General features: G+C 52.0%; 1 pseudogene; it reads left to right on the forward strand.

Annotated features, from left to right (window-relative positions):
* The window catches only part of LOC143405710 (MYND-type zinc finger-containing chromatin reader ZMYND8-like), a 41595-nt pseudogene extending 24222 nt beyond the window's left edge, over positions 1-17373 (forward strand).
* The last annotated feature ends 485 nt before the right edge of the window (positions 17374-17858 follow it).

The raw sequence follows: 17858 nt of genomic DNA on the forward strand, positions 1-17858 counted from the left end.
CTCCCGTTTGTGTTCCGGCCATCGTGTCCTGAGGGCCTCACATGTTCCATTTGGCGTTATTTTTTTTTAAAGTTGGTTTGCAACTCACTTTTTCACTTAAAAAAATATTATAAGGTGATACATGACTCTCTTCTCCTTAGAAAGGGGACAGGATGTTTAGATGAGAATTTTGTTGAGTGTTTTCCCATTCACCTTTCATTTCATTGTCCTTCCTTCCTCAATAGCCACAATCAGTCCCCTAAAACCCTTTCCTATGCATGTACACAAGTATGTACACACACCGACCCCCACACACCCACACACAACACCATAAAAGTACTTATTTTCCCCCTTTTTTCAAGACATAAAAAATGGTACCATACTTGCTTTTTTTTTTTTTTTCACCCATCAGCATGTTTCGAGGTCTGCCTGTGTCCCAGCATATGGCCCTGCCTTCTTCTTTTGGACTGCTGAGTAGTATTCTGTAGTTTATTTAAAGCATTTCCTTCCTGGTGGGCTTAGGTTACTTCCATTTTTTTTCCTACCATAAGCAGTGCTGCAAAGAAAGTTGTACCTTTGTATACTGTTTCCACGGACACATGAGCAAAGCCCTTGGCCAATTTTTGGGAAGAGTATGGGGTAAGAGGTTGACAGACAGCTTACTCTAAAAACCACGGATTTGCCACACCCATCAGATAGGCCAGTGACAGGAACTGCTTGCTGAAGTTGCAGAATTGAAACTCCCACCTGAAAGCAGGACGCTCCATCTGTAGCTGATGTCAGGGCACACAGAGGGCTGATCTGCCCAGGGTCAGTTTGCCCAGGTTTGTGAGACTGGGGTACATTTTGTTCCTTAGGGAACCTCCTCTAGATCCTGGAAGGTAGGGCCCCTGATTGAAAGTCTCCTAGTGAGTGCACCCTGGTGAGCAGGCCTTCTGATTAGCAGCAGGATGCAAGGTAAAAAGGTCACCTCAGAGGATCCCCATGTAACCCTCCAAAGATTGGGGAATGGGAGAGGAAGGAGTGGAAAACTGGAGAGGTCAAGCAGTTGAAGTGACCTAGTTCTTAAAACATGGTTGGAGCTGGGTGCAGTGGCCCACATTTGCAATCCCAGCAGTTTGGGAGGCTGAGGGAGCAGGATCGAGAGTTCCAAGCCAGCCTCAGCAAAGGCGAGGTGCTAAGCAACTCAATGAGATCGTGTCCCTAAATAAAATACCAAATAAGTTTGGGGATGTGGTTTAGTGGCTGAATGTCCCTGAGTTCAGTCCCTGGTTCAAAAAGAACAGTTGTTGGGACAGATCTAGATTGCTGGAGAGGAAGATGAGTACATCTTGTCTTCCTACCCTGTGAGCAGATGCTCCTTCCCCAGGGGAGGCTTCGTGCTGCCAGAAAGACATTTGGACATTATGGTCCTCAGCTTTCCAATTGTCTCTATGAAAATAAAGTGACAAGGACCGATGGCATGTTTGTAGCACTAGTTAAGGTGATAAGACACACCTGAATCAGCTGGGCACTCCCACACCACTAATTAAGGTGTAATCAGTCATACACTGGTGTGCTAGACAGGGAGTCCAGGTGAACTGACCTCTGCTTTGACCTGTGTGAAGGTTTTCAGCCTGTAGGTAGGTTGAGGGAGCAGGGAGGGTGAAGTGGGGGCTCAGGAGAGTCAGGAAAGTTGGACAATATGGGGGCAGAAGGGCTGGGCCATCCAGGGTGGTGAGGTGCCTCCCCTCCCGTGGGGCTGGAAGACAGAGCCCCTTCTTCCGTTGCCCTGTTGGAGGTCGGAACCAGCTGGGGTTCCTTGGGCAGCCTGGAGTCTGCCCCAGGCACTCGGGATAACAAGGCTGCCTCACAACCTTGAGCTCTCAGAGATGGTTCATGTTTCCTCAAGTTTTTCTACTGGGATTGGGACCTAGCCTGGCTCCTTTGGTCACTTTAGAGTAAAAAATCCCACAGAGTGTGTCAAGGGCTGTGCTGCACTTGTCAGCACAGCGTTGTGCTGGGACATCCCTTCCTATGTTTCTGGGGTGACCAGGACCCTTTGTTCTCCTAGCTGCCCAGCAGAAGGAGGTCATGCAGAGCCCGTCCACATCCACCATCATCCTGGTGACCAGCACACAGCCATCCCCCCTGATCAGCAGCTCGGGCTGCACAAGCACCCTCGCGTCGTCAGTCAGCGCTGACCTGCCCATTGCCACCACCTTGGCTGACGTCACCACCGACATCGCCAAGTACCCCAGCAAAGTGAGTGGCGGGTGCCTGGTGGGCTGCTGCGGGGGGCCCGGGCAGAGGACCCTGTTGCTCCCAGCCCAGACCTGCACTGGCTCTGAAGTCCATTCTCAGAGGGTATTGTAGGGCTGACTCAATCTCACGCCAGGAAGGCTTAGATTCTAAAACCAGCCCATAAAATCCAAAAGGTGCTGGAGTCCCCTTTGGAATTCAGGCTGCTCATGAAGGACAGGATTTCCTTGAGTGCTGGAGCAAAGAACAGCTGACCCAGGAGTTCAGGGTCCCCGAGGTTCCGAACAGGGAGGATACCTGGGTCAGTGACTTGCCACTCATGATGGTTTTCTGGCCTATTCATCACCTGATCCAGTTTTGAGTTAACAGTTTTATTTAAACTTAATTCCTGTAGTTCAAATCCATTCAGTTTAAAAACCTAAATAAATGAAACTTAATATCACCAGATACTGTTTGTGTCAAGGCTTAGACCTGGAGGGAGACTGAACGGGTGTCCCGGCCCCCACCCCCGGGGAGACTTTCTTGCTGACAGCTCTGTGGGTTGGAAGAGGGCTGATGGGGACGTGTTTTCATTATCGATGTAAGGTGGTATCTGGTATTGTCTTTTCACTGTACATTTGTCCCCGCTGTCCCTCTCCTTTTATCTGGTCCCAACTGTTTCTTTACAAATAGGTAAACTGAGGCCAGCCGGGTGGTCAGGCTTGTCACTGACACTAAGCCCAGTTTCCCGGTTCCTGTGGCTGTGTGCCTTCCACTGCCCCCTGCAGTCCCCTTTCCTCTGAGGCAGGACCTGTTTCCAGGGAAGTTTTCTTCACCATTTAAAAGAACGAACAGGTCACTTTGGGGGATAGGGGGGTGGGGTGTTCCTGATGAACTTTTCTGTCTCTCAGGTGACCTGACGTTGGAGACTCGGGTTTCTGTGTTTTGGCAGAAATGCGTTCCTTATTAATTCCGAGGTCTTGGCTGTATTTGGAAGTAGGCATAGATGTCACTCTACAAATCCATCTTTAAAATGGAAATTAAGCATTGCTTTTGTGGTGTATTGAGTTTCCCCCACTGTCCCATGTTTTCTTGTGAGGCTGTTTGGTCCACTGCTTTCTGTGGATGTGCCTGGCAGCAGAGTCTGGGGTTCCAGAAGAAGGATCCCCTGGGAATCATGCACAGCAAAAAGTGCGTACCCTGGCAGCAGCCTGTGGAGGACAGGACTCGCAACAGATATTTCACTCATTTGACTCCCATTTTGGGGTGAATTGGGGTTCCTCTCTTGGGGCACGCCAGCTGTAATGCAATAGTGTGCTCACACGAATTTGTTTTTGTGCAAAACAGAATGTGAACAGGTATTCCTTTATGGTCAACTCCCCACTGGTCGGCAGGCCCGGGGTGGCTTTGGCCTGGTTTTCCCAGTCCCTTTTGCACACCCCCCTGGGTGCTCTGTTGGCACCTGGCTTTATTCCATGGGGAATCGCAGCTTGGGGAAGGTGAGAAACTATGGCCTGACAGAGGCATTAGATGCAGGGTGTCCTTTGTCCCACCTTCCCTCTGAGCTGGAGCTTAGGAAAGCCCAGGAGAGACTGGCCATGGTCAGAGCAGGCCTGAAGACCTCTCTCCTGACCCCTGCTGGCCCCTGTGGTGGGGGAAGGAGGAGAGAAGTTCTTCCCACAAACACATTTGGTCATGATGTCTGGGTGGCTGCTACACTGCCCTGGCTGGTTTCACAGGCTCACTGATGCCTTGAGAGACTCGTTAAAGGGAAAGAAGACGGAAATGAAGTAGGCAGGCAGTGACTGGGAAGAGGGCATTAAAATGGCAAATAGCCAAGTCCACCTGGCAGGCTGCAAAGGAATGAGATGTTGCAGGTGGGCAGGCCTTGAGCCAGCACCAGGGCCTGTGTGTTGCACAAGTTCATTTACAGGAAATGATTGGAATAAGCAAACCTGTAGGGGTAGAGAGCAGGTTGAGTAGGCACACCTGTGATACTGGCAGTGTGAGGCCAAGGTGGGAGGAGCACAGGTTTGAGGCCAGCAGGTACTACTTAGCGAGACCCTGCCTCAATATAAAAAATAAAGTGGACTGGGGGTGAGCTCAGAGGGAAAGAGCCCCTGACTGAGTTCAGTCTCTAGTACCAGAAAAGGGCCAGGGTTGTCAGAGACCTGGGAGGTGCAGGATGGGGACTTTGGAGGGGTGGAGACTAATAGGGAGCGAGCGCTCTTTGGGGCATAATGAAAATGTTCTGGAATTAATTTATAGTGATGAATGAGTCACTTCAAATATTTTAAAAGCCAATGGTGTTTTGTGAGCATGTTTGAGCATGCACTGGGGACTGAACCTAGGTATTTGTGCCTGTTAAACATACTGTGGACCTATCCTGTCACTGAGCTATGACCCTGGCCACTCAGTCCCTAAAAACTACTGTATTAGGGGCTGGGGATGTGGCTCAGAGGTAACGCATTGGCCTGGCATGTGTGAGGCACTGAGTTTGATTCTCAGTACTGCAAATAAATAAACCAAATAAAGGTCTAGCAACAACTTAAAAAAGTTAAAAATAAATAAATTTACATTTTAATAAAATTGCAATACACAGTTTACATTGTATATTGTGAATTCTCTTTCTCTCTCTCTCTCTCTCTCTCTCTCTTTCTCTCTGTCTCTCTCTGTCTCTCCTCTCTCTCTCTCTCTCTCTCTCCCTCTCTCTCTAAGGATTGAATTGAATACAGAGGCACTTTACTACTGAGACACTTTGAGACAGGGTCTCACTCACTGGCCTTTAACCTGTGATTCTTCTGCCTCAGCTTCCCTAGTAAACGTGTTTTTAAAGGAGAATTAATTAGGGCTGGGGTGTAAGTCAGTGGTAGAGCACTTGCCTACTATGCATGAGCCCCTGGATTTTATTCCCAGCCCTGAGAGAGAGAGAGAGAGAGAGAGAGAGAGAGAGAGAGAGAGAGAAAGAGAGAGAAGATTCAACAACAGTAACAAGATCATCTCCCTCAAGACTACCGTGTTAGACAGGACACATCTGTGGACTGGTTGGGCCTTTCTGGTTCAGTCTGTGGGTGTAGAAACTAGCATGAGAGTTGTGAACTAGTCTTCAGGGCAGGGGGACCAGTGTCTTGGGAGGGACATGGTCACTGCTGCCTTCTCCATGTTGATGTTAGTTCTGTTGCCTGGAGAAGCCGCCGATGGTGACTGGTTTGTTTGTGTTTATCTTTCAGATGATGGATGCCATATAAGGAACGATGACAGAAATATGCAATAATCTTTCCAAGAACACTACTGGAAGCACAATCGCTGAGGTCAGAGGTGACAGGATTCGTTGCTTCCTCTGGACCTTAGAGGCTGCTATAAGGGTGGCGTGGTGCATGAGCTGCCCGGGTCCCCTGGGCCTGCCTCCATCGCTGCTGCCCCTGCTGTCTGAGGGGTGGGCGGGTTACTTCCTCCCTGATACTCAGCCATCAGCTCTGCCACTTGGCCTGGTGTGATAAATAACTCCGTCTGAGCCACAGTTATTCCGTGGGTGAGATGGGAGACCTGTCCTTCCGCTTCATGTCGAATCAGTCTTTCCATAGGCCTGGGCCTCTCTGCAGTCGTGATCTAAGCATTTGCACACAGAAATTCTCAGGTGGCCCAGAGAAGCCTCAGACTTCTAGTGAATCATAAACTGTCCCTTGGGAAAGTGACTATCTAGTGTAGTTTGCAGAATTCCCTCTCTGGCTGATAGACCTGGAGAATGTGCTGCTGACTGTGTGGCTGGGACAGTGTGGGCCAGGTGCTCGCAGGTCACCAGGTGAAGTGTAGGTGGCAGGGTTTCTGGAGTTCTGAGAGGTGAGGACAGAGGTGGGGAGTCCCATGCACAGCCTCTGACAGGGTTCTTTGCTTTGCTCAGACCTGGCAGTTTCTGAAGAAAAACTGTGTGAATATAAAGGGTCAGGAGGAATGGATTTAAGAATTCATTTTAAGAACCCACCTATGATTGAAGGTGAGCGGGTTAGTACTGTCTCACCTGAAGCCCTGGTCAGATGTGGGCCGCACTTGTTTTCTCATTTTGGAGGGTGATATCCAGCCCCCTCCCCTGCCCACCAGACATGAAATTTTGGCACTGAAATGAGGTTCTTCACCCTCAGAGGGTAAATCAGAAGTTTTCAACCTCAGCCCCTGTGATGTTTGTGCTGGGGACTATTCTTAGCAGCACCACTGGCCTCTACCTACTAGATGCCAGTAGTAATCCTCAGTTGTGACAACCAAAGTGACTCCACATTGTCATTGTCATGTGTGACCAAGCCGCTTGATAATTAAAACCCTCAGATCAATTCAGTCCAAGCTTAATTTTCCCTTTAAATCAATATGGTCCAAATTGGGGTTATCCTCCTCCCCCGAAGATACCCTTTCATTTCAAAGACATTGGGCTTTGGAATTTCAGATGAATGATCATGGATTCCACCTGGATGTTTTATTAGGTGAAAAGTCACAGCTTTTTAATTTTCTTAGACAAAAATGCAAACTTTTTTTAAAATTATTTTTGGGGTGCTGGGGATTGAACCCAGTGGTGCTCTGACACTGAGCTTCACCCCAGCCCTTTATTTTTATTTTGAGACAGGGTCTTGCTTAGTTGTAAAGGCTGGCCTTGAACTTGCCATCCTCCTGCCTCAGCTTTCTGAGCCTCTGGGATCACAGGCTGTGCCACTAGGGCTGCCTCTGTCCAGACTTTTGATGTATTGTTTGGGGGACTTCTCTCTAAGTGGCTTTTTCTAGTGCCGGGTCTTTCCATGGTAGGTGGTACTCTCCACTGGTCTTCAGAGCCAGCATTTCTCATGAATTTGGGTCAACCTGGGGCTCCCATCCCCGGACAGGTGCTGGGGGAAGGTCAGAACCCAGCCTGGCTGCCTGAGTCAGCCCCGTGGCACCTGTGACCCTTCTGGTCAGGAGAGGCTGAGCTCTTGGGGCCTGTTGGGGAGCCACTGCACCTGCTCAGGGCCTCGTCGGAACTGCTTTTCTCATTCCAGATCCGCAGGCTGAGGATCAAGATCAAGAAGCTGCAGTGGGGGCTGGGGATGTGGCTCAAGCAGTAGCGCGCTGGCCTGGCATGTGTGTGGCCCGAGTTCGATTCTCAGCACCACATACAAACAAAGATGTTGTGTCCACCAAAAACTGAAAAATAAATATCAAAAATTCTCTCTCTCTCTCTCTCTCTCTCTCTCTCTCCTCTCTCAAAAAAAAAGAAGAAGAAGCTGTGGTGGCTGCACCAGCAGGAGCTGTCCAAGATGAAGCACAACCTAGGTAGGTCCTGGCTGCTGGGCCTGCCCCAGGCAGGGCTGGGGGGAACCTTGCACCTCTGAAGTTGGGCCCAGAAGTGGACAGAATCAATGCTGGGCCAGTGGGACACCATTTGTGTGTGCTTGGGCACACAGAACCATGGGGAGGCTCACCCGGAGAGGTCACTGGTGGGTACCCTGCTTTCCTTTGAGGCTACCGGCGACGATCATTGACTTACAGTGATTCACCTTCCAACTCCTCCGTAACTCGCTGGTGCCTCAGTCTCTTCACTTGAAATCTGGATACATAATACTAACCCTCCACATAGAGTTTCTTTAGGAATTGCATTAGCCAGTGCATAGAAAAATGATTAAATCTGAAGAGATGTCTCCTGAGAAGGGTCTGCAGGGTTCCCAGAGGAGACAGGGACCACGTGGTATATGGCTGAAAACACTTTCAGCAGAAGCCAGACAGTGGCAGAGACAGGGTGATTCAGGACTGGCAAGCACAGGCTGTCCAAGAGTGGGCTGGGCTGGGGCTAATATTTACAGAGGGGCTGCATCTGAGCTGGGGTGAAGGTGGAGCTCCAGTGGGGCTACACAGTTTCCTCCAGGTTTTCCTGGGTTTGCATATTTCCCTCATTTCACAGGGGTGTGGGGCAGGGTTTGCAACTGTGCTTTTTTGAATCTCCTTTAAGAGTCTGCATTACTCTCTATCCTGAATCCCTGTGACAGTTGGGTGGCTGGGAGGCTCAGATCTGCCACCATGATTTGCAAGTGGACTTATTTTCTGAAGTAACTGGTCTTGACTGCCTGATGTAAACCTAAAGAACTCTCATTACTGGGTGACTTGACACTTGTCCTTAGCACAGTGATCAGTCCCAGAGTTCCTCTGATGCCTTGGATCTAGGGCCACAAGACACACCCCTGAGTCTCAGGCCCTGCTCTACCCGGTTTCCTCCTCTGAGAGAGGAGTGGAATGGTCCAAGTCCTTACCCCTCAGAATTATTAGAAGGGTTCCACAAATTAATTAAATGCTTCGTGCCACACCTGCAGATAGTAGAAGCTATGTATGTGTTTGATAGGGAAACAAAGTATATGCTAATGATTACTTGAAGGGTTTGTTTGAGAAATTCCTGTGATGTCTTGTGGGATTGAGAATGACCATTGGTCTCCTCTTGTCTCCATACTGGAGACCTCACGGACACTGTCACGTGTGGCTCTGTAGGCCCGAATGGCAGATTCCCTGTTTACAGATGATGATTGGGCTCAGAGAGGCTGTGTTATGGGCCCAGAGACACACAGCTGGTGGGGGCCTTTCCAAGTTGGGGTTTACACCCCTGCCTGTCTGAGTGTGGGGGTGCAGCCACACTGTGCCCAGCCGGGGTCAGTGATGCAGCCTGTGCCCCCACCCCTTCCCCAGAGCTGACCATGGCTGAGATGCGGCAGAGCCTGGAGTGGGAGGGGGACTGGCTCATTGCCAAGGTGAAGAAGCAGCTGGAGCTGGAGAAGCAGCAGGTGGTGGACAAGACCAAGAAGAAGCAGTGGTGTGCCCACTGCAAGAAGGAGGCTGTTGAGAGCCACAGCCAAAGGGGCCCCAGCAAACTTTCAGACTGCCAGATGATGATTGGCTCACAGCGGCCCCAGCAACATCTAGCTGATTGGCTCCTCTGCAGTGATGCTCATTGGGCTGTTTCCTTGACCTTTCAGGCCAGGGAGCTGCTCATTGGGGGACTATTTTGGCTCCGCCCATGCGACCCAGCCATTCGTCCTCAAGAGCAGGAGGATTGTGGGAGGTGGAGAGGCTGGTGGTTGGGGGAGTGGCTTGTGGGAAGCCGGTGGTGGCAGTTGGGCTCTGAGGGTTTTTCCTGAGGAGCTGTTTTGTTTGGCATGTGTGGTTCTAAAAATAAAGTTAGTTTCTTTTGACAAGTGGCTCCTGAATTGTGCCCAGCCAGACTGTGGCATTTGGTGGCCCGTACGGGGAAACCCGCAACCTTGGCGTTATCAGAATCAAGCTCCTGAATTGTGCCCAGCCAGACTGCAGCAGGAGGCCATCTTCTACTGCTGCTGGAACACCAGCTACTGCGACTACCCCTGCCAGCAGGCCCACTGGCCCGAGCACATGAAGTCCTGCACCCAGTCAGGTAGCGCACACCCCGGGTGGCAGGGCTGGGGCCTGGGCTCCCGGGGACTCCCGTGCTGCGGGCAGCTGGCTGATTAGTGTGAGTTTTGAGAGCGAGCATGAGCATGGCACACAGACTGAGCTGATCATGGATGCCTTGCTGCCGACTAGTGTGCAGGGCTTTTGATCTTCTCTTAGGGTGGCGATGGTCCTCGGCACCCACGGGGCACAGGGCAGCCCCAAGACAGTGGGCATGCCCCCATGTCAGCAGTACTCTGGTCAAACCTGTTTTGGGGGTGAGAATAGACCCACAGATCTAAATAACGGGGATTCTTACGTGGAGGCCCAGGTGTAGGTGTGCGGCCTGTGTTGATGATGCCGCAACAGCAGCCATGACCCCCTCCCCAGCTGGAGCAAGTCGGCTTCGGCTGAGAGCCTGCAGCAGAGAGGAATGTCTCGTTGGGGTTTATCAATAACGCTTCAAAAGTTAATCTTTAGAGCTAGCGTTTGTGGCAAAGGACTCTAGCTTTATGGGGTTGGAATTGAATGTCTTGGGCTGGGGTGTGGCTTGTGGTAGAGCAACCTGGGTGCCACTCAGAGCACTACCCCCACCCCAAAAAAATCTTGATTTAAAAAAATTCACTGAAAATATTATATAAAAAACACAAGGTTGTATGTCAGTAGCAAAATTTGCAGAGTTGGCATGTGAATGATTTAAACTTGAGAAACGGCAGTCCAGGGCTGGCAGACCTGGGAAGGACCCTAGTGAATATTTGAATCTTTGTAGCCAGAATCTAGCTGTGTGCCAACAAGATGTCATTCATAAGAACCAGCTGCCGACTCACTTTCTGTCACCGACCACGGTAGGTGTCTTCTTGCAGTCTTTAGACTACTGCTGCCATGGCGTGGCACTCCGCTGGTGTCTGGAGTGTGTGAGGTGCCCCATGCAGGCCGTGCAGCTTGGTCACACTGCCCTGCGGCTCTCTGAGTGTGGTGAAGCCTGGTTTATATGAGTCACTGTTTATATGAGTCTGACGCCCACTGTTCCCACCATCTCCAGAAGCTCTGTGCTCTCTGACGGGTCTTTCCCACCTGCCTCAGAAAAAAAACAAGTGTCCAGGGCTGTGGTGGACCTAAGCCTCTAAGTCATGGTGGGCTCTTGTGGACAGGTGTCATTAGCTCTGAGCACATGCTTTCCCTTTCAGAATGACTTATTGAATCACTGAGTATTAGAAAGTCAAGACGCTCTCACAGAACCCCACTTGGAGACCTCTGGGTGCCTGGCCTCCCTGGGTCTGCACCTGGACCCTGGGTGGGGCCTGGCCACTGGCACCATGGGGCACAGAGTGGGCTCCATTCAGGGCCTGAAATCATTATGCTTGGCTTCCCATGGCTTCCCTCTCTTCCCTTTGTCCCCAGCCACTGCCCCTCAGCAGGAAGCGGGCACCAAGGTGAACACAGAGACTGGGAACAAGCCCTCACAGCGGGGCTCCTCCAGCACCCAGCCAGCTGCCTCAGACATGACCAGCACCTCCAAAGAGAAGGAGCCATCAGCTGAGAAGAGCAAGGACAGCGGCTCGGTGAGGACCCCCTCTGTGCCTTGGCCAGTGCCACCCACCCTTTGTGTCAAGGACCCTTGCCCTTGTGTGTCCCACCCACCAAAGTCCCATGCTGTCTGGGTTTGTCTGGAACAGTCACATGACAGGGGTCGAGGGCATGCCCCCAGGCTCTTCCTCACCAGTGAGGCCCGTGGACGGGCTAGAAGGCTGAGTGGCCTGTGTAGGACCTGGCAGCTGCTCTCAGGACCCTGCCAGTTTAGTGCAGCGTGTCCAGGAGAACTCTGTGATGGGGAGGATCCCACCTACTGTGGCTGCCAGTAGCCCCTGCGGCTGTGGAGTACTCAGGATGGCAAATGAGACCAAGCATCAGATTTTTAAATTTGACCTTAGTTCGCTTGGATGCAAGTAGCCACATCTGGCTGGTGCTGCCATATTGGACCATGAAGGTCACACCCGCTCATCTCCCATGGGGCTGTACACGTGACATCGATCTTAGAGAATACACGGATCATCTTTTATGTTTGTAGTCATTGTGGACTTTTGACATCATCATCAGATTATCAGCCGAGACCCTGGTCTCAGGGTTGATACTGCCTCACAAGAGGCTTCCAAAGTGAACGGATCCATTTGTCCTTCTGTGGTGCAGCAGACTGTGTGGGTGTTGGGTCCGTCAGCCAGTGGGTGCAGGCCACAGGGAAGGTTCTCAATCTCAGACTGGAGTGCTAGGGAGGGGCCACTCCCATGCTGGAGGAGTCTGGGAGTCAGAGCATAGGTGTGTGCACACCTGTCCGACTCGTCCCCTCGGACCATGCCAGGTGGAGGGCACCAAGATGCCCTGGAGGAACAGTGACCCCTCCCAGGACTCCTGAGGTTTCCCTGGGGGTCTCCGTTGGCCCCAGTGCCCTGAGTCCATCTTTCTTTGTATTTCTAGACCCTCAACCTTTCTGGCTCCAGAGAGACACCCTCCTCCATTCTCTTAGGCTCCAACCAAGGCTCTGGTATTTCGCCCACTGGTGGGTGAATGGCACTTTCATTTCATGCGGGCAGGTTGGGAGCCATCTTGTCAGGGAACCCAGGGTTTAGGGCAGTGGTTTTCAAGCTGTTAGGGATCTTTGGGGTGCCTCAGCTGGGCGGGCTTGTGGGGTGAGGGTGTGGCTGGGCGAGGCAGTTTCCCCACACTTCTCTGCACTGGTCAGAATTTACCTGTGTTTTTGTTTACCAGGGCCCACGTGACACTATTTGGACACAGAGTGCTGCCCTGGGAAATGCCAGGGTAAGCAGAGCCCCCTAATGTCAGCTCCTGGAGGTCCTTAGGCCTTCAGAGAGGTAAAGGCAGTGTGGAGGTGGGTGGTATTTATGGACCATCCTTTCCTCTAGCAGGCTGTTTGGGGACTTTCCTGAGACATGCGGATTTCTTTCCTGGGGTTTGGGCCGCCCTTCTTTCTCAGCACCACACTTTCCTAAACCAGTTCTGACCACTCTAGGTGGGTTCAGACCCAGGCCTTGCTTCTTGAGGACTGTCTTGCTGAATACAGGGTTCTTGCCTATAACCTTTCCTCCAGGGTCTTTTTGCCTGCTGGTTCTCTTCAGTTGGAGACCAAAAACTTAATGTCACTTGTGCACACCGAGAGCTTAGAGGAAGCAGTGTCTGTGGTCAGGTGGGGAAGGTTCCCCAGAGGCCAGGCCTGGAAGGGCCCATGGGAATTGATTGGTGGAGATGGTGGAGTGGCAGGAGTGAGTCTAGGGAGGATGTGAACTTGGCCTTGGATTTGATTGAAGTGCCTGTCAAAAAAGCACTGCCCTGGGGCTGGGATCGTGGCTCAGTGGTAGAGTGCTTGCCTAGCATGTGTGAGGCCCTGGGTTTGAATCTCAGCACCGTGTATAAATAAAATAAAGGTCCATCAACTATTTAGAAAATATTAAAAAAAAAAAAAAGCACCACCCTTCATGCTTCCCTTGTAGTCCCCAGATGGAATCTCCAGTCATGGCACAGCATGGCACTAAGATGCCATGGCATTTCGGTTCATTTCAGAACAGAGCCAAAGCGACTTCAGGTCTAGTGGCGTGATAGCCCCAGAACATTGCATGCAGTTTGGCTTTCATGACGGTAATTTGAGTTGCAATTATAAAAGCTTCTTTTGGAATCAAAGTTGAAAAAAAATGAGCTTAAATTGACAAGATGGCTCCCAACCTGCCCACATAAAATTAAAAAAAAATGAGCTTAAAACAGGTCTTTTTGTAGGTGGCCTTGTGGCCTGAGCAGTCTGTGAGGGGACTGTGGGTGTGTCAGAGCGAGGGGGTGGCCTGAGGAGGGCCAGGCTGGAGAGTGCTGCTGCCCACAGCCAGTGCCGTTCAGAGGTTCTGCAGGTGTGAGGTGCTGGACAGAGGTGGCCCGGGAATACTCGTGACGCTGTGTGTGTGGGATCTGCCAGAATAAGGATTGCATGTGGCATGGAGGCCAGGAGAGAGTGGTCAGGGCTGGAGGGCCTTTTTGTAGGTGGCTAGAGAGTAAATGAAGCATTGCAGGCTCCGTGGTCTCTGTCCATTTGCTTCGCTCAGCCGTGGTAGCAGGAAAGCAGGCCTAAGATGACACAGAACCAAATGTGGGAGTGTGTGTGTGGGTGTGAGTGTGGGTGTGTATGTGGGTGTGTGCTAATGAGTTTGGAAGTGCAGAAGCAGGTGTTGGGCTGTGCGGGGCCTGAAGCATCATGGTATCTGGGGAAGTGAAAAGAAGGTCACTTGGGAGCCTATGGCTGTTGCTGGTGGGGGACCTGAGCCAGGCAGGTAAAGCCTCTTCTCTGGCGTGTCGAGGGTGGCAGAGGAGTGCTCACTGGTGCTTCTTGAAGGACAGGAGTCACTTGCACTCCTGGTCATGCCCAGTGCCTGGGGGAGAAGTCACTATGTCCTGCAAGGCCCAGAGAAGCCGACCCAGAGGCCTGAGTCACTTGGAGCAGGTTTGCCAAGCCAGGACGTAGGTGACCCCAGACCTGAGCTTCACCCACGGGACTCAGACCAAAGCACTGCTGTTGGAAGACAGAAGTGGTTGTGTCGTGGCATGTGGTGCTCAGTCACAGGGGCCGTAGACGTGGCTCTGGTCTTGGTGTATGCCTCCTCCCGCTCCCCCGCTCCTTCCTCCTGTGTGCCCTACGTGGCCTATGTGGTCTGGTGTTCAGGCCCAGCTCTGGGCCACAGTCTGGATCACAGGCCCCGGGTGCCCCAGCCTTCCTGATTTCTCAGCGCGGCAGTGACTCCTCACCTGCACCAGAGCCTCGGCACAGCTAGAGGAAGTTCCCCAGGACCACATATCTGTCCCATGGCTCATTTAATCTTGATCGCTGACCTCAGAAGTACAGCTCCTCATTCACCTTATCCTCCCTCCAAACCCCTTTCACCAGCCCCCATTCCTCCCTGCAGAGGTGACGTCGTTCCCTGCTCCATCTCAGACTCCACCTGTCCTTCTTGCTGCCCTCCGTGTGACATGGGTGACGTGCTCTGCCTTTCCCTCCTGGCCACTTTCAACATCTGATTCTCCGCTCAGCTGCCTCCTTCCCTAGGTGTTTAATATGCTTCTCTCTCTCCGTGCTCCCTCTCCCATCACCCACGTTGCCAATGTAATGTTGTACCCTGAAGGCCGTGTCTTATATCTGCACTGTGCACACTGGTGGCCACTAACCACCTGTGGCTGTGGAACCCTCAAGCTGTGACTAGGAGTGGAGTTTCATATTTTATTTTATTTGACTTAACAGTAGCTCTGCGAGGTTCAGTGATTCACACCTGTAATCCCAGCAACTCAGGAGGCTGAGGCAGGAGGGTCACAAATTCAAGGTCAGCCTTAAAACTTAGCAAGGCCCTAAGCAACTTAGGGAAACCCGGTCTCAAATTAGAAAAGGGCTGGGGATGTGGCTCAGACACTTGAGTGTGGTGTGACTCACAGGACTTTTATGTCTAAAGGGGCTTTCCCCCAGGTGTTTTTTGTGAAGATTGGGACTACACTGAAGGAGAAGTGGTCCCCCTTTTTAGGGCTTGGAAAGAGGCTGGGCAAGGGCAGCAGGGCTGGGATGTGACTCCACTGTGGAGCACTTTCCCCACATGCATGACGTCCTGGGTTCCATCCCCAGCCCCACCAACACCCGCACCCCCAAATAATTAAAATTTTAAAAAAGTATTTTGGCAGAGGAGGAGTACCAACCAGAGGGTTATCGTCAAAATGGAAGGACAGGAGTACTTGGCGCCAGGGCACTGGTGACAACTGCGTGTTGAGCAGCAGGCTGGGTGGACAGGGCCGTGGGATATGGACCCGTGGGATTGCAGACCTGAGTGCGCTCATTTCTTCCCAGAGCCACGTGTGCTGAGGGGTTGTATCAGAGCAGCAAGACTCTCATCTCCAGTCCCCTTACCCATCTGGCTAGCTGGTCAGTGCATGGGAGATGTGTAGGAGGTGGACCATACAGGGTGCACCTGAGCTGTCTCCAGTATCTGTGCCAGAGGGGGACTGAGGAGTCTGTGTGGAAGGAGAGGTTTAAGTAGGGGCATGAGCTCCCTTAGTAGGTGGCATAGGCCTCCCCTGTTATTTATTATATATTATTTGTAGGTGGACACAATAATTTTTATGTGGTGCTGAGGATTGAACCCAGTGCATCATGCATGCTAGGTGAGCCATGATCCCAGCCTCTCTCCTGTTCATCTTTTAAGACTTCACCTGAGCCTGTGCTGTGATGTATGCTTGTAATCCCAGTGACTTGGAAGGATGAGGCAGGAGGATCACAAGTTCAAGGACAGACTCAGCAACTTAGTGAGACCATGTCTCTCAATACAAAAAGGGCTGAGGATGCAGCTCAGTGGTAAAGCACCCTGATTCAGTCCCTAGGACACCCCCAGCACACACAAAAAAATTGCCTAAAGCAGCTGCTCAGGCCGACAGAGGAGAATAGGAACTAGAACAGGGGTCTCTCCCCAACAGTCTCCTGCTGATTCTTATTAGCATCCTCTCCTGTACCTTCATTTCTTGATTTGATTTTTAGACAAAAGGTGAGCGTGAGGTCCTCTTGTGACTTCCTCCTTCAATGTCACTTAGTCTACTACTTGGGAGCTACCTTTCAGGCCAAGTCCTCAACACCCGCCCTCCTTGCGCTGCTGCTGGAGGCACCATCCACTGACCCCACTTTTCCCCCATTTCCTTCCCCCTCCTTTCCATACCCTTTTGGGGACAGGAGCATCTGCTCTGTAACTGTGGTCAAGTCTCCTTTTGTCTGTCTGAGTCTGCAAAGGTGAAGGGACAGTGGCAACCTGCAGGACTGGGGTGGTGGGGTCATCACGGAGTCCCTGGCCTGCTGTGGTCCGTTTCCTTCTCAGGCTTCCTTGCACCTGGAATCCCCTACCCCTTAATCTTATTTTCAGTTTTTTCCACCAAACTCCTGACCACTCCAGTTATTTCCTTGAGACCCCTTTCTTCCACTTTTCGCCTCTTTCAGCTGCATGTTTGATTTGTGGGAAAGGAGTGGCCCTCGCCACTCTGCAGCCCTGTCCCCCCCACCCCAGCTTCTCCAGCGCCCTCTGTCCCTCCCTGTGCCTGGCGGAGTCACCACTGTCTTCATTGACCCGAGTGCTACCTTCCTCTTATGGCGTCCAGTGCCTGCCTGTCTCCTTATTGGATTAGGCTCTTAGCAGAGCAAGTGATTTTGAGGATTTTGCTTTCAAAATCCTGACACCCTGGGGCTTGTCAAGCGCAGTTGGCTTTCCCCTTATCGTGTTCCTTGTCTCCCGCCTGTGGCATGTGCTGTGTTCAGTGGTCCTGTTGGGGTTTGATCACGTGTCTGAAGGCAGCAGTGGCCCGCAGTGCCCCAGAGCGCAGGGTGACAGCGCAGGAGCCAGTAGGTTCCAGAGCTAGTGCCCTCAGGGTTGTGCGGAACCGGCCCGTGACCAACTCTGAGCTGCCTTGGTATCTCTTCAGTTAGCAAAAAGGTGTCACAAGCAGCCTGCCTCTACTTCAACCACCACAGAACACCAGCGGCACCCCAACTACAGCTCCCAGAAGTGTAAGTATGACCCTGTCCAGCCGCGGCCAGCTCGGCTAGCCAAGCCTCGTCCTGTGTGTGTCCTCCTGTCCTGGCGTGGGCTCCCCTTGCTCTGCAACTTTCTTCTTAGTGGTACTTCTCGAGGCTACTGCCCACTGCTTCAGGGCAAGAGCCGGCTGGACTGGGCTTCTGGAGGGTCAGCCTCCATCTGATCCCAAGACACCAGCTCTCTGCGCGGTGGTGGGACGAATCCACCGTGCCCCAAGCTCCCTCCACCCCCTCCGCAAGGCTGTGTGGCCATGCTGCGCCTGGCCCGCTGCCCAGGGTCTTCCAGAACCCCAGCTGGTCCCAGTTGTCACCAGAGCCGCAAGGGTGACTGCCCTGTGAGATTTTTCTCATGTGTAGTGATGACCAGCAGCTTCACCCCAGAAGAGCTCCAAGTGCAGGGATGCCTAGTAGGGAGGGGCCAGAAGATCAAGGCTCCACCCCCAGCCCCGTTTCTGCCTGCCACAACACTGCCTCCTTCTGGCCAGCCACACATGTTGCCAATAAGTTCTCTCCTGGTGACACCCGGCTGCCATCCAACCCTCCTGCCCCTTGTTTTCCAGAAACAGAGCTCCTGACTTACCTCACATGCCTCTTCTTAGGCAATAAGAATTGCAGCCCCGTTAGGTAATAGTAGGGTCCCTTCCTCAGC

The sequence above is a fragment of the Callospermophilus lateralis genome, chromosome 8, assembly GCF_048772815.1.
Source record: "Callospermophilus lateralis isolate mCalLat2 chromosome 8, mCalLat2.hap1, whole genome shotgun sequence".
Classification (NCBI taxonomy): domain Eukaryota; kingdom Metazoa; phylum Chordata; class Mammalia; order Rodentia; family Sciuridae; genus Callospermophilus; species Callospermophilus lateralis.